The following is a 25436-nucleotide window of genomic DNA, read 5'->3' on the forward strand; positions in this document are numbered from 1 at the left end:
AGAAGGAGACTCCACAACCTCTCTGGGCAGCCTGTGCCAGTGCTCTGAGACCCTTCCAGGCAAGAGGTTGCCCCTTGTGTTGAGCTGCAACCTCCTGCAGCTTCCATCCATTGCTCCTTGTCCTATCCCAGGGAGCAGAGCCTGACCCTCAGATAGTTATAGCCATTTATCAAATCCCCTCTGAGTCTTCTCTTCTGCAGACTAAGCAGCCCCAGGTACCTCAGCCTCTCCTCCTCAGGCAGTGCTCCAGTCCCCTCATCATCCTCATAACCCTCAGCTGGACTCTCTCCAGCAGATTCCTGTCCCTCTTAAGCATTGTTGAGCTAAGGGCACTGGTAGCAGCTGTGACTGGGGTCTCAGTGCTGCCTCATTCCCAGGTGAGGAGAGGCCAAGCATCATCTGAGGTTCGTGGCAGCCCCTGTGCTCAAGCCCTGAGGTGCAAGTGGGGCAAGATTCTTCCTGCCTCTTGCCACTGGACTCGTCTTGCTCCGTGTGACCCAGCCAGGCTGCAAGGTGAAATGCAGTTTGGGTTCTTGCTTTGCAGTCGCTGAAACGAAAGCAAAACCTTGCAGCAACAGTACCGACAGTGAGACTCGTTGTGTGGCCCCCCCTGCCTGCCTTCTTTGCTTCCTTGCAGCCTGAGGCTTTACCTTTAGGAGGACAGGAGAGGACACACAGCTTTGCAGGCTGGAGAGGAGGTCCGATGCCAGCACTGAGGTGGGCATCGATTTGAGCCCAGTCTCCAAACGCAGCTGAAATGTTTCTCTGGTTAAAAAAAGAAGTTAATTATCTTCCCCTTTATTGTGAGTGTGAACTTGGAGGCTCTCAGGACAGGAATCGTCTATTTCTGGTGCTTGTAGGATGCACAATGCTGTGCTGCCTTTTGTGGCATCCTCTCGCTGCTATTGTGATGCAAATGCTGCTGACAAAGGCAGCTCAGGTAAGGAGCTGTTGGCACCATCCAGCAGCTTAGGTGCGGTTTGTTCCCACAAGACAATCTTGCAAGGCTGTGCTGTGAGTTTATCACTTCCCAATTTCGGGTGGGTAGTTGCAGAGGTGAAATGGTTTGCACCGTCTGATGGAGGGTTTGGGTTGTTCCTGAGTGTGGGGGAGACACAATTTGGTTTTCAATGTGAAGGTTTCATGGCTTTATGGTGTTAGTTCAGGGTGCTGGAGTTAGCTAAGGGGTGCAGGCTCTTCAGTCGATCCTTTCAGCTCATTTTATCCTCCTGGTTTATTGCCTTCAGCTGAAGATAACCTGCTCAGAGCAGAGCTCCTAGAATGAACCTGGGCAGCCCCACATTGGGCAAAGCCTCTGCTGTCCCAAGTGCTGCCTCTGTGCTTCTCTTGCCTTCAGGTCACTGAGAATTTGAGACCTTTGGAGACTGATCTGTTGAATGGGAAGAAGTAGGTGCTGGGGACTGTCTGCTACTTCTTAGTGACCTGCTCCAAGGTATCAGGAAGCTTCTCAGAGGGGATGATTTCACTTAGTTTGGTGTAAGGGTTGCTTTACTGTGCCCATCTGTAGTGGGGTCTGGGTGTTGTAGCCAGAGTTTGCCTTTATCTCTAGAAGGCAGGGTTCTGCCCTTTGGTCACAACAGCCCCAAGCAGTGCTACAGGCTGGGGACAGAGTGGTTGAGAGCAGGCAGGAAGAAAGGGACCTGGGGGTTCTGGGAGAGAGGAGCTGAAGAGGAGGCAGCAGTGCCCAGGTGGGCAGGAGAGCCAATGGCATCCTGGGCTGGCTCAGGAGCAGTGTGGGCAGCAGGACAAGGGAGGTTCTTGTGCCCCTGTGCTCAGCACTGCTCAGGCCACACCTGGAGTGCTGTGTCCAGTTCTGGGCTCCTGAATTGAAGAGAGATGTTGAGGTGCTGGAAGGTGTTGAGAGAAGGGCAGCAAGGCTGGGGAGGGGCCTGGAGCACAGCCCTGTGAGGAGAGGCTGAGGGAGCTGGGGGTGTGCAGCCTGCAGCAGAGGAGGCTGAGGGCAGAGCTCATTGCTGTCTGCAGCTGCCTGCAGGGAGGCTGTAGCCAGGTGGGGTTGGGCTCTTCTGCCAGGCAAGCAGCAACAGAACAAGGGGACAGTGTTTTGAGCTGTGCCAGGGCAGGTCTAGGCTGGATGTTAGGAGGAAGTTGTTGGCAGAGAGAGTGATTGGCATTGGAATGGGCTGCCCAGGGAGGTGGTGGAGTGGCTGTGGCTGGAGGTGTTGAAGCCAAGCCTGGCTGGGGCACTTAGTGCCATGGTCTGGTTGGTTGGGCAGGCCTGGCTGCTAGGTTGGGCTGGCTGAGCTTGGAGCTCTCTTCCAACCTGCTTGATTCTATGATTCAAAGCATAAGGAGCTCATTGCCCAAGTGAGGATTCATCAGGCTTTTGGTTGTTCCCAAAAGAACATCAGAAACAGCATGTGCCACCTCCTTGTGTTTCACTGTCTGTGCTTTACTATCCAATGCAAAGCCTCTAATCAATGAATTTTGTCATGGGCTGGTCCTAAAAAAACCTCCTGATAATGATCAAAATGTAGCTCAGTGAATGCCCCCCGAGGCTGTGATGCCCTACACACTCTTTCCAGGGGCCAGATGGTTGGCCCATGTGCCAAATGTCACATACAACCTGATGGCATTTCTGATGTTAACTGGGACACTTGAGTGTAAATTAAAACACAAACCCCAGCCCCAAATGACTTGAAACCCCACCCCCTGTGACACCTTAACTGGTCCCAGTCTGGGCTCAAGTGGGGCTTGGTTTTGTCCATATCAGGAACCATCTGTGCTGCTTTAAGCAGAGCAATAGGAATAGCTCCTGAGAGCTGTGTGAAGGAGCTGAATGGGTTAACCTGGGTTCAAATAGCTTCGCAGTGCGACAAGATTGAATCCCTCTCTTCAATTGTGCCTTCCAGGGAAATGTGTTGCCATCCTGAACAAAGCTGGGTCACCACCCAAACCCTCTGAGCATGGAGAGGGGACCGAAGAGACCTTTTGTGGGGCTGTTGCCACATGGTGTGGTTCGACTGGTGCAGCTCAGAGGGCAGGGCAGAAGCCCCACCAGGGCTGTTGGCTGGGGCTGTGTTGTGCAGGGCAGAAACCCCGCCAGGGCTGTTGGCTGGGGCTGTGTTGTGCAGGGCAGAAGCCCCACCAGGGCTGTTGGCTGGGGCTGTGTTGTGCAGGGCAGAAGCCCCACCAGGGCTGTTGGCTGGGGCTGTGTTGTGCAGGGCAGAAGCCCCACCAGGGCTGTTGGCTGGGGCTGTGTTGCAGGGCAGAAGCCCTGCCAGGGCTGTTGGCTGGGGCTGTGTTGTGCAGGGCAGAAGCCCCACCAGGGCTGTTGGCTGGGGCTGTGTTGTGCAGGGCAGAAGCCCCATGAGGGCTGTTGGCTGGGGCTGTGTTGTGCAGGGCAGAAGCCCCATGAGGGCTGTTGGCTGGGGCTGTGTTGTGCAGGGCAGAAGCCCCCTCAGGGCTGTTGGCTGGGGCTGTGTTGTGCAGGGCAGAAGCCCCACCAGGGCTGTTGGCTGGGGCTGTGTTGTGCAGGGCAGAAGCCCCACCAGGGCTGTTGGCTGGGGCTGTGTTGTGCAGGGCAGAATCCCCATCAGGGCTGTTGGCTGGGGCTGTGTTGTGCAGGGCAGGGCAGAAGCCCTGCCAGGGCTGTTGGCTGAGGCTGTGTTGTGCAGGGCAGAAGCCCTGCCAGGGCTGTTGGCTGGGGCTGTGTTGGGCAGGGCAGAAGCCCCACCAGGGCTGTTGGCTGGGGCTGTGTTGGGCAGGGCAGAAGCCCCATGGGGGCTGTTGGCTGGGGCTGTGTTGTGCAGGGCAGAAGCCCCATGGGGGCTGTTGGCTGGGGCTGTGTTGAGCAGGGCAGAAGCCCCATCAGGGCTGTTGGCTGGGGCTGTGTTGTGCAGGGCAGAAGCCCCATCAGGGCTGTTGGCTGGGGCTGTGTTGGGCAGGGCAGAAGCCCCGCCAGGGCTGTTGGCTGGGGCTGTGTTGGGCAGGGCAGAAGCCCCGCCAGGGCTGTTGGCTGGGGCTGTGTTGGGCAGGGCAGAAGCCCCACCAGGGCTGTTGGCTGGGGCTGTGTTGGGCAGGGCAGAAGCCCCACCAGGGCTGTTGGCTGGGGCTGTGTTGGGCAGGGCAGAAGCCCCACCAGGGCTGTTGGCTGGGGCTGTGTTGTGCAGGGCAGAAGCCCCGCCAGGGCTGTTGGCTGGGGCTGTGTTGTGCAGGGCAGAAGCCCCATCAGGGCTGTTGGCTGAGGCTGTGTTGTGCAGGGCAGAAGCCCCATCAGGGCTATGAAGTTGAGCTGTGTTCTGCAGGGTGTCCCAGGAGATGGGTTTCAGGGAGCAATGCAATTCAGATGTGAGAGGTGCTTCAGCTCCTGGAATTCATTGAAGCAGCATGTTTAAATCTGAACCATTTTACCTGGATCTATGCAAATTTATGGCATAATATGCCATGGAAATATATGTAAATGTTGTCAATTATTGTAAAGCAAAAGAGCAGATAGCTGGAATATTCCATCAGCTGGGTTTTTTTTTTTCCTACAGCAGGTTTTGAATTCCTGAAAAAGAAGCCCTGAGAAGCAGCAAATGAACTGGAATTGAGTTTGGATGTTCCAAGCCCATTACATTGGGACACTTTCCTTTAAATTGCTTATTAATCTCACCTTGCCACACAGAGCTTCAAGAACATACTTCTCTTCACCCTAACATTATACCTTTACAAATGAGGGAAATGTCAACTCTTGATTTACTGACAAAGCAGACAACTGACACAATTTATCTCACTTGAGATCAGTTCATCAAACTTGGGAGTATCTTGGCTGCTGTAAAACTCAGGCATTTGATACCAGCCCTGCTGCTTAAAATGCAAAGCATAACCTACATTTTTAAAACGCTGTAAAAGGAACAAGAAGTGATGCCAGGATGAAAATTTATGAGGCATGGAGCTGGGATCTGAATGTAGCATTTGCTGTGTAGTGGAGTGTTGTTACTATCTTGTTTGCACAGTTGAAAAGGGGATGTTAATGGAAAGATCCAGCACAGGAGAGCTGAGAGCTGTTTGCATTCTGGTCCAGTGCTGCCCTGACCTGGTGCTGTACAGGAATCTTTTAACATTCATCCCTGATTTAATGGGGTGTTGTTTGATGTGGTTGGGTCCTTGTTAGTGCAGCTCTGACTCCAGCAGCACGTTTGAGTGCTTGTTGCATTCAAATGCTGAATTATACCTTCTCTGGAGACATTCAAAGCCTGCCTGGATCTGCTCCTGTGTGGCCTGCCCTAGGTGATGCTGCTCTGGGGGGGTGTGTTTAATAAAAGGCTGGATGTGGTGCTCAGTGCCATGGTCTATTTGATTAGATGGTGCTGGGTAGTAGGTCTCTTCCTGGTGCTCTGGCAGGTCTCTTCCTGGTGCTCTGGCAGGTCTCTTCCAACTTGGTTAATTCTGTGTGAGTCCACATGGGTGATGGTAGGGTTGGAGTCAGTCTCTGTAGGTGCCTTCCAACCCCTCACACTCTGAAAGTGGAAGAGTGTTTAACATCAGCTGCCCTGATACCATTACAGTGGAATTAGCTCCTCCATCTGTCAAAAGTTCTCCTGTTCCATCTGCAGGGATTGTAAGAGGTTTGGGGGTGTAAGGTTTGGTTTGTGCTTGGCATGAGCAGCAGGATGTGGCTGGGTGCTCCAGGAGCAGCAGCAGCTTCTGCAGTTCTCATCACCAGTCTGCCAGCATCAGCAGGAAGACACATCCCAGAATATGAAAACACAAAGCTTGAGATTAAAAGCTGCCAGTCTTTGGCTGTTATCTCTTTGTACCCAGAGAATGGCCATTTCCATGGGACTGCTCTTTCTCTTTAGTGTTGTACAGGCTGAGAGCAAAATAACTGCCATGTGAGATGTGTGTTCTTGTATCGCCAAACAACTTTAGTGAGCACTTTGCTCTTAAATATTCACAGCAAAGCCATCAAGTGCTGTGTTGGAAGTCATGTTGCCACAAAACCTGATCTAAGGGTAAACAACCTGCAGTCTTGACATGTAGCTCCAAACCTTTCTGGAGATGTTGAACCTCAGATGTGCTGGATGCTTCTGATCTCTTTTGCAGCCAGTGTGCCCAGGTATCTGAGAGCCAGTGGCATCCTGGGCTGGCTCAGGAGCAGTGTGGGCAGCAGGGCAAAGGAGGTTCTTCTGCCCCTGTGCTCAGCACTGCTCAGGCCACCCCTGCAGTGCTGTTTCCAGTTGTGGGCTCCTCAATTCAAGAGAGATGTTGAGGTGCTGGAAGGTGTTTGGAGAAGGGCAGCAAGGCTGGGGAGGGGCCTGGAGCAGAGCCCTGTGAGGAGAGGCTGAGGGAGCTGGGGGGGTGCAGCCTGCAGCAGAGGAGGCTCAGGGCAGAGCTCATTGCTGCCTGCAGCTGCCTGAAGGGAGGCTGTAGCCAGGTGGGGTTGGGCTCTGCTGCCAGGCAAGCAGCAACAGAACAAGGGGACAGAGTCTCAAGTTGTGGCAGGAGAGGTCTGGGCTGGATGTGAGGAGGAAGTTGTTGTCAGAGAGAGTGATTGGCATTGGAATGGGCTGCCCAGGGAGGTGGTGGAGTGGCTGTGGCTGGAGGTGTTGAAGCCAAGCCTGGCTGGGGCACTTAGTGCCATGGTCTGGTTGGTTGGGCAGGGCTGGGTGCTAGGTTGGGCTGGCTGAGCTTGGAGCTCTCTTCTAACCTGCTTGGTTCTATGAACCTGAGAAGAGCAGAGGATGGGAAGTATCTGGGAGCTTTTCTGCAGTGCTGTGAGCAGTGGTGGCTTAAAGCATTTCTGCACAAAGGCTTGGCAGGTTGTGAGGAGCAGCAGGACTTGGGTTAACATTTATCTGAGCTGTCATCGCTGTTTGTACCACTAAATCTTTCTCCTTTATGAGTGGAGAAATCTTTGCTTCTGAGTGAAAAAAAAAAAAACCAACCTAAAATTCATGCTCCAGTTAAACCTCAATTATATTTCCAAACAATATTTATCAGATTTTTCTAATGTGTGCTTAGTGCAGTTCAATTTGGTGCTATCAGTCAGCAGTGGCAGGGCTGGGAAGCGAGGCTGAGCCCTGTTTGTCAGCTGGGAAATGGAGCGTGTGGCACGAGGCAGCCCAGGCAGGGCCAGGGGACCACAGCTTGGGTCCCTTTTTAATGCCATATCACTGCATGAAGCCCCTCAATGCTCTGTTCTCCCCCCCCCCCCCCCCCCCACACTGCAGAACAAGGGGAGCTGATGGGAATGCTTAAAGGCTGTGTTCTGTTCAACCAACTGCTGAGACCTGGAGGTGCTTGTGTGAGGTTCTGTGCTTTAGCCACAACAACCCCAAGCAGCACTACAGGCTGGGGACACAGTGGCTGAGAGCAGCCAGGCAGGAAGAAAGGGAGCTGGGGGTGCTGGGAGAGAGGAGACGAAGATGAAGCAGCAGTGCCCAAGTGGGCAGCAGAGCCAATGGCATCCTGGGCTGGCTCAGGAGCAGTGTGGGCAGCAGGACAAGGAAGGTTCTTGTGCCCCTGTGCTCAGCACTGCTCAGGCCACACCTGCAGTGCTGTGTCCAGTTCTGGGCTCCTGAATTGAAGAGAGATGTTGAGGTGCTGGAAGGTGACCAGAGAAGGGCAGCAAGGCTGGGGAGGGTCCTGGAGCACAGCCCTGTGAGGAGAGGCTGAGGGAGCTGGGGGTGTGCAGCCTGCAGCAGAGGAGGCTCAGGGCAGAGCTCATTGCTGTCTGCAGCTCCCTGAAGGGAGGCTGTAGCCAGGTGGGGTTGGGCTCTGCTGCCAGGCAGCCAGCAACAGAACAAGGGGACAGTGTTTCGAGCTGTGGCAGGGCAGGTTGAGGCTGGATGTTAGGAGGAAGTTGTTGTCAGAGAGAGTGATTGGCATTGGAATGGGCTGCCCAGGGAGGTGGTGGAGTTGCTGTGCCTGGAGGTGCTGAAGCCAAGCCTGGCTGGGGCACTTAGCGCCATGGTCTGGTTGGTTGGGCAGGGCTGGGTGCTAGGTTGGACTGGCTGAGCTTGGAGCTCTCTTCCAACCTGCTTGATTCTATGGAAAGCTGCCTTTCTGCAGGTGTGCTGACCTGTGTGGAAGCCTGTGCTGCAATCAGGCTGGTGGTGGGCTGGGTTTTTGCACCCTTTATAAACAGGGCAAGGGAGAAAGGTTCCTGCCTTGAGAGGTCTTTGTCTTTACAGAGTGCCATGACTGGACCATCCCTGCTTTTGGACTGCTCCTACCTCTTTGCACAGCTTTCAGTTTCACCCTGTCCCTGCTTTTGAATGAACTTCTTCCCTGTAAGGTTCCCACAGCACTGGCACAGACTCCCCAGGGAGGTCCTGGAGTCTCCTTCTATAGAGCCTTTCCAGGCCTGTCTGGATGTCTTCCTGTGTGATCTGTGTTAGATAGCATTGTCCTGCTCCAACTGGGGGGTTGGACTTGATGATCTGTTTGGGTCCCTTCCAACTCCTAACATCCTATCACTGAGGTCTGCATCTTGGTGCTGGGCAGGAATGAGGTCTGCATCTTGATGCTGGGCAGGAATGAGGTCTGCATCTCAGTGCTGGGCAGGGATTTGCTCTGGGCTTGGGTAAATCCTATTCCTGATGCCAGTTTTACCTTGGCACAAATCACAGCAGAGTGCAAGGGCAGATGATAGCACACCTCTGAAGGGCTGTGGCCATGCCAAGCACAGGATGGTCTCATTTATCTCAGCTCCCTGCTTCAGGAGGGTGGAGTTGGTAGACAAAAGGAGGGACTAAGACAAGGGCTGGAGAAAACCAACAGTGACCAGAGAGCAGATTCCAAGATTCCCATTTCAGATGCATCTAAAGAGGGACTCTGTGGCAGTATCATTCCAACGTGACAGCAGCCACTCCAACCTTTGCTATTACAGCACAAAATTACATGTTCTTGCCAGAGAAATAGGAAGGGCTGATAAGGAAGGCAGCTGGGATTTGCTTTCTTATCTGTGTTTTCCACACATGCTCTTTCATTTCCTTCCCACCCCTCTCTGTTTCCAGGAACCCACGTTGGCTTTTCGGAGGTGCTGGAGTAGTTTGCATGCAATGGGGCAGCTTTGTAGTCTCTGCCTTGAAGCCCCACAGGTACAGGCTGAAAATGAAATGATTTGTTTCTTGTGCTTTGTAATTGGTAGCATCCAGGATGAAGTTCAGCCTGTAGAGGTCTGCTGGTCATAGGCTTGTAGGACACCAGGGGCTGGATGGGACCCAAAGAGATCATCCACTCCAACACCCCTGCCACAACAGGACCACACAATCTATCTTGGGGGACACAGGAACACATCTGGACAGGCCTGGAAAGTCTCTCCTTGAAAGGAGACTCCACAACCTCTCTGGGCAGCCTGTGCCAGGGCTCTGGGACCTTTCCAGGCAAGAAGTTCCCCCTTGTGTTGAACTGCAACCTCCTGTGCTGCAGCTTCCATCCATTGCTGCTTGTCCTACCCCAGGGAGCAGTGAGCAGAGCCTGTCCCCCCCATCCTGACCCCCAGCTCTCAGATATCGATGAACATTGATTAAATCCCCTCTGAGTCTTCTTTACTCCAGACTAAGCAGCCTCAGGTCCCTCAGCCTCTTCTCATCAGGCAGTGCTCCAGTCCCCTCATCATCCTCATAGCCTTCTGCTGGACCCTCACCAACAGATCTCTGTCCCTCTTCAACTGGGCTGAAGTTCAGCCTGTGGATGAGTGCTGGTCCTAGACATGTCCCCACAGGCAATTTGCTGGGCTGTGGATGCAGGATCCAGCTCTGGGGTGGGGGGATCTGTTCACTGATCTTTGCCTGGCTGCAGGTAGATGAAGTGCTCCATTCTGTCTTTAAGGATCAGAAACTAACAGTGGTTGAGCTCAGAGATAGGGAAATGGATCAGACAGCTATGGTATGGTCCCTAAGGCCATGAAATCCTCCACCCACCCTCCAGGAGCAGTTCTGCTCTCAAACGACCAATGAATAATTCATGTTCTTCAAATAAGGGATCACCAAGAGTTGGAAGTGAACAGGAGTTCTGTACACACCCTGCCTGGCTTCAGCTCATTGGAAGGCAATTAGAGGCTGGGCACTCCAGATGAGAGCTGAAATATTTTGCCTTGCAGCATCCAGATGAAGAAACGTTTTGCTTTAAGCAGGGCTAAAGAGCAGGCATCTCTCCCTTCCCTTGGTGTGGGGTAGGAATGGAACCTTGGCCTGCACTGCTGAGCAGGGTCTGGAGGGATAACGCTGAGCTGAAATTCCTGAGTGGCACAGATCCTTGGAGCTGGCACCACCTTGCTCTTCTGCAGTTAATGGCAGCTATTACTTGCTGCTTAATAGCTAATCAAAAGCACTTTAAGTTATAGACCTGTTGGGTGTGCATTATAGATTGGGGAAGCTGGAAGATTTGTAGCTCTCTTCTTGTCTCTGCCTTTTCCTCTCCTGGTTTGTGGAATACTTGCTGCAGGGTTCACCCACCAAGTGCAGCTGTTGCTGAGGGAGGGCCTTGTTGTTCCTCCTCTGGACTATCTGAGGGGTTTGCTTTGCAGATGGAAGAGGCAGTTCTGCAGCAGGAGAGCAGCTTGGCAGGGCTGTGCTAACTGGAGAATGGATGCTCCAGGGCAGTGTGGAAAGGGTGCTCTGGCCACAAGCTCCTCCATCAGCTGCAGAAGTCACACTGGAGAATCACACAATGGCTAAGGTTGGAAAGGACCTCTGGAGATCATCTCAGAATCACAAATATCCAGGTTGGAGAAGTCCCTTAGGATCATCAAGTCCAACCTAGAACTCTACACTGCAAGATCCACCTTAAACCATAGCCCTAAGCACCACATCCAAACCACCCTTAAACACATCCAGTTTGGGTGACTCCACCACCTCCCTGGGCAGCTCATTCCAGTCCCTGACCACTGTCTCCATGAATCAAGCAGCATCACCTACAGCCAGTCCCTGATAACTCACTCCAGATCTCTTCTCTCTCAAGAAGAGACTTCCAAGCTCAGCCAGTCCAACCTAGCACCCAGCCCTGGCCAAGCAACCAGACCATGGCACTCAGTGCCCTAGCCAGGCTTGGCTTCAACACCTCCCTGGGCAGCCCATTCCAATGCCAATCACTCTTTCTGACAACAACTTCCTCCTAGCATCCAGCCTAGACCTGCCCTGGCACAGCTTGAGGCTGTGTCCCCTTGTTCTCTTGCTGCTTGCCTAGGAGAGGAGCCCAACCCCACCTGGCTACAATCTCCCTGCATGGAGTTGTAGACAGCAATGAGCTCTGCCCTGATCCTCCTCTTCTGCAGGCTGCACACCCCCAGCTCCCTGAGCCTCTCCTCACAGGGTTTGTGTTCCAGGCCCCTCACCAGCTTTGACACCCTTCTCTGGACACACTCCAGCCCCTGGTCTGGGGCTTTTTGTTTGGCTGGGTTTTTTCTTCTGCTCATGATGACTCAGGAAGAGAAAAAGGTTTTGTTTTCTTTCCTTTCAGTCTTTTTGCTCTCCTCTGATTTTGCTTGGCCTGGGCCTTGAAAACAGTGACTCTGCAGCCAGGGTTGTGGCCCTTGGTGAGCAACCATGCAGGGGGATGGCTGAGCAGAGCAGATCTGTGCCTGTGGTTAAGGAAACCTGACCTGACAAGCCTCGTGGGCTGTCTGTGCAAACGAGGGGAAGTTGTCTGTGCCAAGTCAGTTCCATTCATCTTGGGGCTGTGACATGTCTGTGCTCTTATTGATTTCCCAGCAGGCTGTTATTCATCACCAGTCTCATCACGTTTTCACCAATATGGAGAAGGCACAGGGGGGGAATGGGGCTGGTGTGTTTATCTCTAGGGCACAGGATGCTCATAAGCAGTGCAACTTGGAGAAGGAGCCAGATGGGTTGTGGTAATTGATGGGAAAAATGCCTCAAAGTAGGAGAGGTTCTAGAGATTTACAGGGAGAGGGGGGAAATGGTTGGGGTTTTTCAGGCCAGGAGATACCTGAACTGGACCTGATGCTGAGCTGGAATGGAGAGGCACAGCCCCTAGGTGCCCAGCCCCAAGCCAATGGGTTGGGTGAATACTGGATTGGCTTTTCACAGGATGTGCCCACTCAGGTGCCAGCAGCCAGATCTTGTTCTTATTGTAGAATCAAGCAGGTTGGAAGAGACCTGCAAGTTCAGCCAGTCCAACCCAGCACCCAGCCCTGGCCAAGCAACCAGACCATGGCACTCAGTGCCTCAGCCAGGCTTGGCTTCAACACCTCCAGGGACGGTGACTCCACCACCTCCCTGGGCAGCCCATTCCAATGCCAATCACTCTCTGGAAAGAACTTCCTTGTAGCATCCATCCTAGACCTGCCCTGGAACAACTTGAGGCTGTGTCCCCTTGCTCTGTTGCTGTATTGTTGAAGAGGCCAGATCTGCCTGTGTGCCCTGTGGTGGCCCTGTTAGACCAGCACAGCCCTGAGGCTGGTTCTGGGTGACCTTGTGGCATGGTCCAGACTGCCTGAGCTAGACCTATACCTACTCCCAAATGATATCAAAGGATCACAGGATGTTAGGGGTTGGAAGGGACTCAAAGAGATCATCGAGTCCAACCCCCCTGCTGGAGCATCACAATCCTATCTAACACAGATCACACAGGAACACATCCAGACAGGCCATGAAAGGCTCCACAGAAGGAGACTCCACAACCTCTCTGGGCAGCCTGTGCCAGGGCTCTGGGACCCTTCCAGTTAAAAAGTTCCCCCTTGTGTTGAGCTGCAACCTCCTGTGCTGCAACTTACACCCATTGCTCCTGGTCCTATCCCAGGGAGCACGTGAAAAAAGCCTGATCTCCTTCACCATCCATCCTTGGCAGGTGTTGTCTTCCCCTTTCAAGCACTCAACCCACTTCATCCACCCCAAAGAAACATCTCAAGTTCCTCAAAGTACCCCCCCCTAGGGCAGGTGTTGGGCTGCTGTGCCAAGATGCACAACCCCTTCCTGGATCCCTCCTCTCACCCTCAAACCCTTCACAAAGGATTCACCCAATGGATTTTTTTGTTTTCCTAGGGCCTTTAATTATTTCTTGTCTTCTCAATCAGTAATGAGCCAGCAGAGTGAAGCCCTTACATATTCAGTTGTTTTCTTGTTCTAGGCCAGCTGCTTGGAATTAAAATAGCTCTTAGGCAAAACTTAGAGAAACAATTAAAAGCCTGGCACTGGGGAGACGTTTGCAATTACGAACTGATCATGTTTTGGTCCTGTAAAGACTCCTGCCTCAGGCACTGGTGGACGAGAGCAGCGTGGAGATAAGGGCAGGAATGTTTGGCTGCTTGCTTGTGGGCTGAATTCAGACTTGGAAGCTGCTCATTTGCAGTCACCTAATTGATCTTGCCTTGCTCTGGGTGGAGTAGCTTTTGGACTAGGAAAGGACAATTCCTGACAAGCTGCCTGCCTGACCAAGCTCTTGGGAGAGAAGAGGCTGTTGGTTCATCTTGGTTTTTGTCTGCAGAGAAATTCTGCCCCGAAGCTGAAAACTTGTGGTCGACTTTGCTCTGCTCTCCTGAGACCCCCACCTGGAGTACACTGTGCAGTTCTGCAGCCCCCAACCAAGAAGGACATGGAAGTGTTGGAGCCAGTGCAGAGGAGGCTACCAAGATGCTGAGAGGGCTGCAGCAGCTCTGCTCTGAGCACAGGCTGAGAGAGTTGGGGCTGTGCAGCCTGGAGAAGAGAGGGCTTAGAGACCTTGGAGTGGCCTGGTGGTATCTAAAGGGGGCTGCAGGAAGGCTGGGAAGGGACTATTGATGAGGTCCTGTAATGACAGGAGGAGGAGGAATGGGTTTGAACTGGCAGAGGGGAAATTGAAAGTGGATGTTAGGAAAGAGTTGTTTGCAGTGAGGGTGGTGAGACCCTGACACAGGTTGCCCAGGGAGGTTGTGGAGCACAGAAGCACCCAATGGGATCAAAGATCACATTGGGTGCTTCTGTGCTCCACAACCTCCCTGGAGGTGTTTAAGGCCAGGTTGGATGAGTCCTTGAGTGACCTTTTCTAGTGGAGGTGTCCCTGCCTATAGCAGTGGGTTGGAACTGGCTGAGCTTTGAGCTCCCTTCCACCCTAAGGCATTCTAAGACCTCTGCAGGCTTGGCTGTGGTGGGTTTGTATTGGATTGCATTAAGCTGGGAAGTTCAGGAGCTGTTCCCAGCCTCCTGCTTGGCCACGTTAACCTTTGGAGTGATTGCAGAGTCTGAGGCAGTCTTGATTCCAGACTTCCCACTGCCAAAGCTGCTTGCCTGTGCAGCTGTATGCAGAGGTCTATTTTTGCTAGAAGTTCAAATCCATTTTCTGCACTCTGGAGAGAAACAGCCCTGTGAGGTCTGTCAGAGCCGCTGCAGAGAGCTCTGTAATTAAACCATTCCTGGCCCCAGATGGATTCCTTTTCTTTCCCCTCTTAAAGACTCTCCTTCACAAGATGGGCACAGCAAAAGTGGGCTTCATTATGTGTGACTACAAGGCTTTGACCTCCTGCTTTGGGGGTGTTACTGCTGTTCAGCGTGATGGAGCAGATGCTACTTTAGTGAGAAAGCAAAACTGCCTTCAAGTGACAGCACTTTAATTTTTCTGGATGCCCAGCAAGGATTCTTATTTCCTCTTTGATTTGCATTTTTATTACTGAGAAGCATGGGGACTGAGCTACCTGGTGGTTTTATGTCACCACTGCTCATCTCTTCAGCCTCTGACGGTCCAAATAGCAGCTGGACTGTGAATGTCTCTCACTTATTCAGCTAGCAAACCCTGGCACAGGATGCTGAAGAACAGGAGGCTTCCTGCAGTTGGTGGCCTAGATGGTAGCTTGTGAGATGATGTGTCCTGAAGTGGAATATTTCATCATATGAGGTCACCCCTGAGAAGAGGAGGCTCAGGGCAGAGCTCATTGCTGTTGACAACTACCTGAAGGGAGGCTGTAGCCAGGAGGGGTTGGGCTCTGCTCCCAGCAACAGAACAAGGGGACACAGTCTCAAGCTGTGCCAGGGGAGGTCTAGGCTGGGTATTAGGAGGAAGTTATTGGCAGAGAGAGTGACTGGCATTGGAATGGGCTGCCCAGGGAGGTGGTGGAGTTGTCATCCCTGGAGGTGTTGAAGCAAAGCCTGGCTGAGGCACTTAGAATCATAGAATCAAGCAGGTTAGAAGAGAGCTCCAAGCTCATCCAGTCCAACCTAGCACCCAGCCCTGGCCAATCAGCCAGAGCATGGCACTAATGTTGGGTATAGTAATATTAGATGTAGTGATCCTGTAGAACTGTTGGAATGGTGCAGCTGGAACACAAGCCATGGCCAGGAGAGAGTGCACAAGCTCAGGCAGTACTGGGTTGAGATAAAGTGGAAGGTTGGAACTTCTTTCCTGTAAGAGTCCCAGAGCCCTGGCACAGGCTGCCCAGAGAGGCTGTGGAGTCTCCTTTCAAGGAGAGACTTTCCAGGCCTGTCTGGTTGTGTTCCTGTGTGCCCTGAGCTAGATTGTGTGGCCCTGCTCTGGCAGGGGGCTTGGACTGGATGATCTTGGAGATCTCTTCCAACCTGGTTGGTTCTATGATCTCTTTGGGTCCCTTTCAATCCCTGGCATCCTGTGAGCCTGTGCCTGGTGGAGGGCAGGAGGACAGGCACAGAGCTCTCAGCTGCTGGAGCTTCATCTTGTGAGGGGATATTTGTTAGTCTAGAAACAACAGAAGTGCCCCCCAGGGTCCTGCTCCTAACCAGAGGTTGAGCTAGATTGTACAGTCCTGCTGTGGCAGGATGGTTGGACTGGGTGATCTCTTTGGGTCCCTTCTGACCCCTAACACCCCATGAGCCTGTGAGCTGTGTTGTAGTTATATGTGCTGGCTGCTGGCTTCAGAAAAGGGGTGAGTGGGTGAACAGCAGCAGCCTGTGCTGCACAGGAGCTTAGACTAAATGCCTGGACTGTCTCTCACAGCCTTAAACTCTGTGAACCTGTGAATGATTGAATTTACTGCTGAAGGGAAGAGCAGTGCTCTGAAGATGATGTTCATCCTCCTGCCTAGGGGATGCCCAGATAGGGCTGAGTGCTAGGTTGGACTGGGTGATTTTGGAGGTCTCTTCCAACCTGGGTGCTAGGTTGAACTGGGTGATCTTGGAGGTCTCTTCCAACCTGGGTGCTAGGTTGGACTGGGTGATCTTGGAGGTCTCTTCCAACCTGGGTGCTAGGTTGGACTGGGTGATCTTGGAGGTCTCTTCCAACCTGGGTGCTAGGTTGGACTGGGTGATTTTGGAGGTCTCTTCCAACCTGGGTGCTAGGTTGGACTGGGTGATCTTGGAGGTCTCTTCCAACCTGGTTGATTCTATGATTCCAGCCTCCTTGGTCTCTTTGCTGCAATTATTGATTAAAAACAAAACAACCCCCACCCCCTCCAAAAAAAAAGAAGTGAAATGCCTGCAGCATTCTGCCTAAAATGGCAATAACCCTCCCCAGCAATGCAAAATACTCTCTTTTGATAAGATCATTTGGAAAGGTAACTGCTTATGATAATACAATTTATTCTCTGTGGCTTGGGGGCAAGCTAGGATCTAAATGAAGCAGAACTTCCATTAGAACCCTACAGAAACAAACTAATAGGCTGCACAGAGCCATTTGTAATGTTACTCTCATTCACATGATTCATTAAACAGCAATGGAGAAGGATAGCATTGCCCTCCCCCTCTATTCCTCCCCCCCCATCCCCCTCACCCCTAGCCAAAACCAAAAAGGGAGTAAAAATCCTTAGGGAATTACATGCTGAGATCACTTAGCTGAACTATTTTATTGACTAAGCATCTTCTTGTGCTGATGTGTAGATTGTAGGGGCCTGCAGCCATTTGTGGTTGTGGGTTTTTTTCCTCTGCTGTCTAAAATTAGAACTCTTTTGGTGATGGGAAGAGTGTCCTGGATTTCCCATCCCCAGCTGCAGCTGCCATGGTAGTGGCTGTTCATGGAGGGGGCAGTTTGGAATCATGGAATGGTTTAGGTTGGAAGAGAGCTCAAAGCTCAGCCAGTTCCAACCCCCCTGCTATAGGCAGGGACAGCTCCCACTAGAACAGGTTGCTCAAGGTCTCATCCAAACTGGCTTTGAAGACCTTCAGGGAGGTTGTGGAGCACAGAAGCACCCAATGTGATCTTTGATCTTTGATCACATTGGGTGCTTCTGTGCTCCACAACCTCCCTGGGCAACCTGTGCCAGTGTCTCACCACCCTCAACCTGTGCCAGTCTCTCACCACCCTCACTACAAACAACTTCTTCCTAACATCCACTTTCAGTCTCCCCTCTGCCACTTCAATCCCCTTCTCCTCCTCCTGTCATTCCCAGACCTTGTCAATAGTTCCTCCCCAGCCTTCCTGCAGCCCCCTTCAAATCCTGGAAGGCTACTCCAAGTCTCCTCCAAGCCTTCCCTTCTGCAGGCTGCAGAGCCCCAACTCCTATAGCCTGTCCTCATAGCAGAGCTGCTGTAGCCCTTTGAGCATCTTGGTGGCCTCCTCTGGACTGGCTCCAACACTTCCATGTCCTTTACAGAAGGTCTTTCCAGTGAGGGTGGTGAGACACTGGCACAGGTTGCCAGGGATGTTGTGGATGCTCCTTCCCTCGAGGTGTTCAAGGCCAGGTTGGATGAAGCCTTGAGTGACCTGTTCTAGTGAGAGGTGTCCCTGCCTATGGCATTGAGTTGGAACTGGATGATCCTTGAGGTCCCTTCCAACCTAAACCATTCTTTGATTCTATGATTCTTGTGGGGGCTGCAGAACTGCACAGAGGACTCCAGGTGGGGTCTGAGGAAAGCCTTCTCTTCTCCAGGCTGCAGAGCCCCAACTCTCTCAGCCTGTCCTCCAAGCAGAGCTGCTGCAGCCCTCTCAGCATCTTGGTGGCCTCCTCTGCACTGGCTCCAACACTTCCATGTCCTTCTTGTGCTGGGGGCTCCAGAACTGCACAGAGGACTCTAGGTGGGGTGTGAGGAGAGCAGAGTAAAGGAGCAGAATCCCCTCTCTTGCCCTGCTGCCCACACTGCTCTTGCTGCAGCCCAGCACAAGGTTGCTGTCTGGGCTGTCCCTTTTCTTGCTGGAGCACTTGGAGGCACTTCTGGTGCTCACTGCTCCAGGTCATTGAGGGGGAAGTGGAGAAGGATTGAAGTGCTGTGAGTCAGTAAAAAGGTACAGAACTGCTGATGTTCAAGAGCTAAAAATAAACCCTCTTGGGCTTTTTTCTAGTGAAGGAGAGAGGAAAAAGGAAAGAAAAAAAAAAAAACAAACCCAAGCCCAATGTTTTGTCTCTCCAGGGGCCAGGAGTGAAAAAATACTGCAGGGGTAGAGACTCTCAGCTGCAGATACTCAGGACTTAGGGCAGGAGGCTTATAGGTTCCTGATTTGTTTGGACCTGGTGTCCTGCCTTCAGTTTTGGGCTCCCTAGTTGAAGAGGGACAGAGGTCTGCTGGTGAGGGTCCAGAGGGCTATGAGGATGATGAGGGGACTGCAGCACTGCCTGATGAGGAGAGGCTGAGGGACCTGGGGCTGCTTAGTCTGCAGAAGAGAAGACTCAGAGGGGATTGAATCAATGTTTATAACTATCTGAGGGCTGGGGGTTGTGGGGGACAGGCTCTGCTCACTGCTCCTTGGGGTAGCACAAGAAGCAATGGATGGAAGCTGCAGCACAGGAGGTTGCAGCTCAACACAAGGGGGAACTTCTTGTCTGGAAGGGTCCCAGAGCACTGGCACAGGCTGCCCAGAGAGGTTGTGGAATCTCCTTCCCAGGCCTGTCTGGATGTGTTCCTGTGTGCCCTGAGCTAGATTGTGTGGTCCTGCTCTGGCAGGGGGCTTGAACTGGATGATCTTGGAGATCTCTTCCAACCTGGTTGGTTCTATGATCTCTTTGGGTCCCTTTCAATCCCTGGCATCCTGTGAGCCTGTGCCTGGTGGAGGGCAGGAGGACAGGCACAGAGCTCTCAGCTGCTGGAGCTTCATCTTGTGAGGGGATTTGTTAGTCTAGAAACAACAGAAGTGCCCCCCAGGGTCCTGCTCCTAACCAGAGGTTGCCTAAAAAATCCCAGGAGAGGAGAGCAGAGCTGAAGTCCCAGCGGCACAGGACATACAGTGGGTGCTGACACCCAGAGGTGAGGTCCCTTGGGCACCTCCCAGCAGCATGGCAGTTGGGCATGGCCCCAGTACCCCAGTCTGGAGCTGGCTTAATGGCTGAATGCTGGCAGGAATCACCTGGGAAAGAGCCTTGCTCACCACAGCAATGTGCCTGTGCTGCTTTCCCAGGTGATTCATGTCTTCAGGATCTGGAGAAGCTCCTTTTGACATGCACACTCAGCCCTGCACAGAATGTCACCCCTGATTAATGTCAGGAAGCAGAGTTGCCATTTAAAGGAGCAGGTTTTAATGCTGGTTTTTGTGACAGCTTTCACATTGGCCTTGGCATGCTGCAGGGTAGCCTCTGTCTTCCACTGCCCATTTATCAGAGGTATCACAGGGCAGAAAGAGACATTAAAAACTGTTTTAAATGAGTCCAGGATGACCTCAGACTGGATTGATGTATCTGGGAGGACCTACCCATCTGACAGTCAACCCATTCAGCAGTGTGGAATCTGAAAGGTGGAGTGGGTTGTAGCTGCTTTAATGTTGATGGAGGATGCTGGGGCTGGCAGAATCAGAGAATTAAGCAGGTTGGAAGAGAGCTCCAAGCTCAGCCAGCCCAACCTAGCACCCAGCCCTGCCCAACCAACCAGACCATGGCACTAAGTGCCCCAGCCAGGATTGGCTTCAACACCTCCAGCCACAGAGACTCCACCACCTCCCTGGGCAGCCCATTCCAATGCCAATCACTCTCTCTGACAACAACTTCCTCCTAACATTCAGCCTGGCACAACTTGAGACTGTGTCCCCTTGTTCTGTTGCTGGCTGCCTGGCAGCAGAGCCCAACCCCACCTGGCTACAGCCTCCCTGCAGGCAGCTGCAGACAGCAATGAGCTCTGCCCTCAGCCTCCTCTTCTGCAGGCTGCACACCCCCAGCTCCCTCAGCCTCTCCTCACAGGGCTGTGCTCCAGGTCCCTCCCCAGCCTTGCTGCCCTTCTCCAAACACCTTCCAGCACCTCAACATCTCTCTGCAATGGAGGAGCCCAAAACTGGACACAGCACTCGAGGGGTGGCCTGAGCAGTGCTGAGCACAGGGGCAGAAGAACCTCCCTTGTCCTGCTGCCCACACTGCTCCTGAGCCAGCCCAGGATGCCATTGGCTCTGCTGCCCACCTGGGCACTGCTGCCTCCTCTGCAGCTCCTCTCTCCCAGCACCCTCAGGGCCCCCTCTGCCTGGCTGCTCTCAGCTACTCTGGCCCCAGCCTGCAGTGCTGCTTGGGGTTGTTGTGGCCAAAATGTAGAACCCTGCACTTGGCCTTGTTCAATCTCATCCCCTTGGCCTCTACCCACCCATCCAGCCTGGCCAGGTCCCTCTGCAGGGCTCTGCTACCCTCCAACAGCTCCACAGCTGCTCCTAGCTTGGTGTCACCTGCAAACTTACTGCTGCTGCACTCAATCCTCTCATCCAGATCATCAGTAAAGATACTGAACAGGTCTGTGCCCAGCACTGATCCCTGGGGCACACCACCAGTGCCAGTTGCCAAGTGAATGTGGGATCATTCACCACCACTCTCTGGGCCCAGCCCTCCAGCCAGTTCTTGACCCATAGCTCTTGCTGTTTATTGCATAGGGAAACAGGAGAGCTGCTTGGATAGAGAAACCTCTCTCTCCTCTGAAGCATTTTGTATGGCAAAGGTAAAATAACAGCAGAGGAGAGCAGGGACTTTGCTGACAGTCCTGTCCCTCTCTGCCTCTGTTGGTGATTCCACTGCTGTGCAGCAGAGGAGAGCTGAGGCTGCACTGCTGGGCTGGAGCTCTCTTGCCAGTGCCATTTACATTTTGCCTTATTAGACAAAAGTCAAGCAATTAATCAGCTGATTGCTGAATTAAAACTTCAGTCAATGGCAATTTGGGCTTCATCACTCTGCTTTCCACATGATGAAATCCCTTTGATAAATTGGATTCTCTTTTGGTTGCTTGGCTGTGGGTAAATAAAGCAAGTTTGGGGTGAAGGTGAGCCAGGGGCATGTGAGTAGAAATGGGAACATTGAGCTGTGAGCAAGGTTCCAGGGGGAGGTTTTTAGACACCCCAGAAGTACAGGCAGTGCTGTGTGTCCAGCAACACTCAGCTTTTACCTTTTAGTTCTTCCAGCTGGGTGGATTTAGAATCATAGAATCAGTCAGAGTTGGAAGGGACCACAAGGAGCAGCCAGTTCCAAATCTCCTGCCATAGGCAGGGACACCCTACCCTAGAGCAGGCTGCACACAGCCTCAGCCAGCCTGGCCTCAAACACCTCCAGCCATGGGGCCTCAACCACCTCCCTGGGCAACCCATTCCAGCCTCTCACCACTCTCCTGCTCAACAACTTCCTCCTCACCTCCAGCCTCACTCTCCCCATTTCCAGCTTTGCTCCATTCCCGCCACTCCCTGACAGCCTCAAAAGTCCCTCCCCAGCTTTTTTGCAGCCCCCTTCAGATCCTGGAAGGGCACAAGAAGGTCCCCTGGGAGCCTCCTCTGCTCCAGCCTGCACAGCCCCAACTCTTTCAGTCTGTGCCCACAGCAGAGCTGCTGCAGCCTCTGAGCATCCTCCTGACCCTGCTCTGGACACACTCCAGCATCTCCACAGCCCTCTTGTCCCAGGGACTCCAGAGCTGGATTCAGTACTCCAGGTGGGGTCTCAGCACAGCAGAGGGGGAGAATCCCCTCCCTGGCCCTGCAGGCCACACTTCTTCTGCTGCAGCCCAGGCTCTGCTTGGCTTTCTGGGCTGCAAGTGCACACTGCTGGCTCCTGTTGAGCTTCTGGTCCAGCAGCATCCCAATGTCCCTCTGCTCAGGGCTGCTCTCCAGCCACTCACTGCCTAGCCTGGGTTTGTGCTTGACATTGCCCTGACCCAGCTGCAGGACCTTGCCCTTGGTCTTGCTGAACCTCCTGAGGTTGTCTTGTGCCAACTCTGGAGAAGTTGGATCCTGTATTTCCCAATGGGTAAAGCTTCTCTGGTCTAGGTGACATCCACAAACTATAGCACACCAAAAAGCAGATCCAGTCCTGCAGCCAGGGTGCACTGCTCTCCCCTAGAGCTGCCAGAGCTCCTGAACTGAACATTGCCATTGCTGTGCCAGCACCCAGAAGTGCAGGACTCCACAGTATGTTCTGCTCAGAAAATGCCCTGCACAAGCCTCCCACAATCACTCAGGTTGGAGAAGACTCCTGAGCTCCCCAAGTCCATCCATTAATCTATGAAGGTTACCCCTAAACCTTAATCCTCAGCACCACATTTAAATGACCTCTAAACACATCCAGGGTTGGTGACCCAACCTGCAGGAGGGAAGCTTGAGAGCTGGTGGGCAGCAGGCAGGGGGTGAGTGAGGAAAGGTGCTGCAGAACCCCTTGATATGGGATTGTTTGGTCCCTCAGCCAGGCATCTAAATGACCTCTAAATGCATCCAGGGTTGGTGACCCAACCAGCAGGAAGGAAGACTGAGAGCTGGTGGGCAGCAGGCAGGTGGTGAGCAAGGAAAGGTGCTGCAGAACCCCTTGATGTTGGGTCCCTCAGCCAGGCAGGAGGCTCCATCCATGCCCAGCAGGTAGCTGGGCTGGGAGTGTGCCTGGGAGCAGCCTTGGAGCGAGAGCTGTGCAGGAGAGAATTGAACTCCTGCTTCTGAGTGAATTGAAGTGTGAGTACAAACAAAGAATAACCAAATACCTGGGTTTAGAGCTACTTACTTCCCCATGAAGAATATTCAATTCTGTGGTCTCCTACCTGCCAAATAATAAATCTGTATTCCAGCCCTGGGCTTCCCACTGGAAGCTCTAAAAGAAGCTGTCATCTCCTATTGTCTAAACAATTTACAGCTGCCTTAAAGAGGGTGTCTCAGCAATCCTGACATCTCAACTTGATCATAAATTCACAGCTATTGCTGAAAGAAACACTTTTCCCTGTGGAAAAAGCTCACAGATGAAATCTGCTCTCATTTGAGAGTGGCAAGAAGGTGGCTGGCTCCTTGCCTGGGTGCCAGGGTTAGGGTTGTTGTCCTCAGCAGCACTGCCCATGCTGGGGGGTGGGGGGGTGGCAATCAGAGGGCTGCTGCTGTTCCCAGCAAGGATTTGTGTGAGCAGCTTGTGTTACTTTAAGAAACCCTCAGCAGTGGAATTGTAATCTGGTAAAGCTGGAGGCCATGAAATGAGATTTTCACTTCTGTGAGTTAGCAATAGGTATGATACATTAAAGCAGATTTAGTTCCCCCACACCAGGGAGATTTTGATGAGAGATCTGATGAATTAACCACAAAGCTGTCTGGTGCAGAGCACAGCTCTCCTGCTGACCCACTACCCTCATTGCACTTCTTCATCTGCCTGCTGCACTTGGACGAGTGCTCCCCAGATAGAATTCCTCATGGCACTCCCTGGGCTTCTCTAGTGGAACAGTCAGGGAGTGGCTTCTTGGAGCCATGGGAGGTTGGGGGAAGGAGAAGCTGCAAGGATTTGTTTGTGTTTATTTGTTCCAGGGATAGAAATAGGGTCTGGAGCATCTCTCTGTCACACCAGGCACATCTGCTGAGCCTGGGTTTCTTGGCACTGGCTGTGTTCATTGGTCTGGGTCCTGAGCCTTATGCAAACCTGCACCTGGCATCCCAAGAGCCCAGCCTGTGCCCAGGGCTGAAGTCTGCCAGAGGTAGAACCATAAAATGGTTTAGGTTGGAAGGGAGCTCAAAGCTCAGCCAGTTCCAACCCACTGCCATAGGCAGGGACAGCTCTCACTAGAACAGGTTGCTCAAGGACTCATCCAGCCTGGTCCTGAACACCTCCAGGGAGGTTGTGGAGCACAGAAGCACCCAATGTGAGCTTTGATCACATTGGGTGCTTCTGTGGTCCACAGCCTCTCTGGGCAACCTATGCCAGTGTCTCAGCACCCTCACTGCAAAGAAAGTCCTAACATCCACTTTCAATCTCCCCTCTGCCACTTCAAACCCATTACTCCTTGTCCTGTCATTACCAGACCTTGTCAATAGTCCCTCCACAGCCTTCCTGGAGCCCCCTTTAGATCCTGGAAGGCCACTCCAAGGTCTCCTCTAAGCCTTCTCTTCTCCAGGCTGCACAGCCCCAACTCTCTCAGCCTGGCCCCAGAGCAGAGCTGCTGCAGCCCTTTGAGCATCTTGGTGGCCTCCTCTGGACTGGCTCCAACACTTCCATATCCTTCTTGTGTTGGGGGCTCCAGAACTGTGCACAGTACCCCAGAGCTGTCTGAGCTCTGGTGCAAGGAGCAGCTGTGACCTTCCTCTGAAGCTGCACAGAGTGTCTCAGTGTGGTGCTGGCTGATGCTCAGGTGTGGAGGTGGACACTCACTGCCAGACCCAGTTACATGCTGCTTGGAGCTACAGCAGCCTGTGGGATAGCCCTGAGCCTGCTGATGTCCCTGCTGAGCCTGCTGATGTCCCTGCTGTGCCTGCCAGCTGTGCTCGGTGCCACCACAGTGATGTGATGGGGCAGCCACAGAGGAGATCAGGGCTGTGGCTCTGGGCAGTGCAGAGGGTTAGTGACACCAGAGGTTTTCTGCTCATCTCCCTATCCATGATCCTGCTTTTTGGCTCCTACAGTCTCAGTTTTTCTCTTTCCTTTGCTTCTACTACAAATGCTCTCCCTCAACAAACCTATCATAGAATGATAGGAGTTGAGGTGACCTCTGAAGATCAAGTCCAACCCCCCTGCCAGAGCAGGATCACCCAGGGCAGGTCACACAGGAAGGCATCCAGAAGGGTCTTGAAAGTCTTTAGAGACAGAGACTCCACAACCTCTCTGTGCAGCCTACTCCAGGGCTCTGTCACCCTTACAGTAGCTTTTCCTTTCTGTGTCTCCTGAGGCTCTTATTCTCTTTGCCAGGTGTCACAGATGAGTTCCCCTGCAGCTGAAGATGAGGAGGATGAGGGGAAAAGTTGGTGTCTGACAGCCCAGTGTCAGGGCAAGTCCATTACTGCTGCATCTGCTGCCCACGCAGCACAGCCCTGAGCCCTGCTGTGATGTTAGTGAGACAGCAGCAGCGTTTGCCTGTCAGCCTGCTCAGCCCTGCAGACACCCAGGATAACAGGGCAGGAAGGAAAAAGTGACCATTTGCTGCTCTCTGTGCTGACACATGAGCCTGCAGGAAGGCTGCCAGCCCTGCTCTGCTGCCTGCCCTGATGGCAGGGCAGACCTTTGCTCTGGAAATGCTCTGTGTGGGCACTCAGCTTGTCCAGAGGAAAGCCAATGAGTGTTTCAACCTGTCCTGGGTCTCACACAGCTCAAAGCTGTGACATAGACTTGGGGATTTCAGTTTTTAATGGAATATTCTCACAGCCTCGTGAATGAGAGCCACAGGGAAGAGAAGAGCAAAGGCAGCAGGGAAGAGAATGGGGTAAGAAAAGCCCCTGGAGATAGCTGGCAGATGTCT

The 25436-nt window shown here is 53.0% G+C and overlaps 2 long non-coding RNA genes across 3 annotated transcripts; both read left to right on the top strand.

Moving 5' to 3' along the window:
- Positions 1 to 376: 376 nt before the first annotated feature.
- LOC135190783 (uncharacterized) lies at positions 377 to 5306 on the top strand. Of its 2 annotated transcripts, XR_010308624.1 has the most exons (3): positions 377 to 404; positions 545 to 717; positions 4518 to 5306. It is a non-coding gene; the product is annotated as an uncharacterized LOC135190783 (long non-coding RNA). The 2 variants fall into 2 exon arrangements; XR_010308623.1 differs by having other exon boundaries at positions 383 to 717.
- Positions 5307 to 9005: 3699 nt separating this feature from the next.
- On the top strand, positions 9006 to 25119 carry LOC135190784 (uncharacterized). Its single transcript, XR_010308625.1, has 2 exons — positions 9006 to 9068; positions 24890 to 25119. It is a non-coding gene; the product is annotated as an uncharacterized LOC135190784 (long non-coding RNA).
- The last annotated feature ends 317 nt before the right edge of the window (positions 25120 to 25436 follow it).

The sequence above is a fragment of the Pogoniulus pusillus genome, chromosome 37, assembly GCF_015220805.1.
Source record: "Pogoniulus pusillus isolate bPogPus1 chromosome 37, bPogPus1.pri, whole genome shotgun sequence".
NCBI classification, from domain to species: domain Eukaryota; kingdom Metazoa; phylum Chordata; class Aves; order Piciformes; family Lybiidae; genus Pogoniulus; species Pogoniulus pusillus.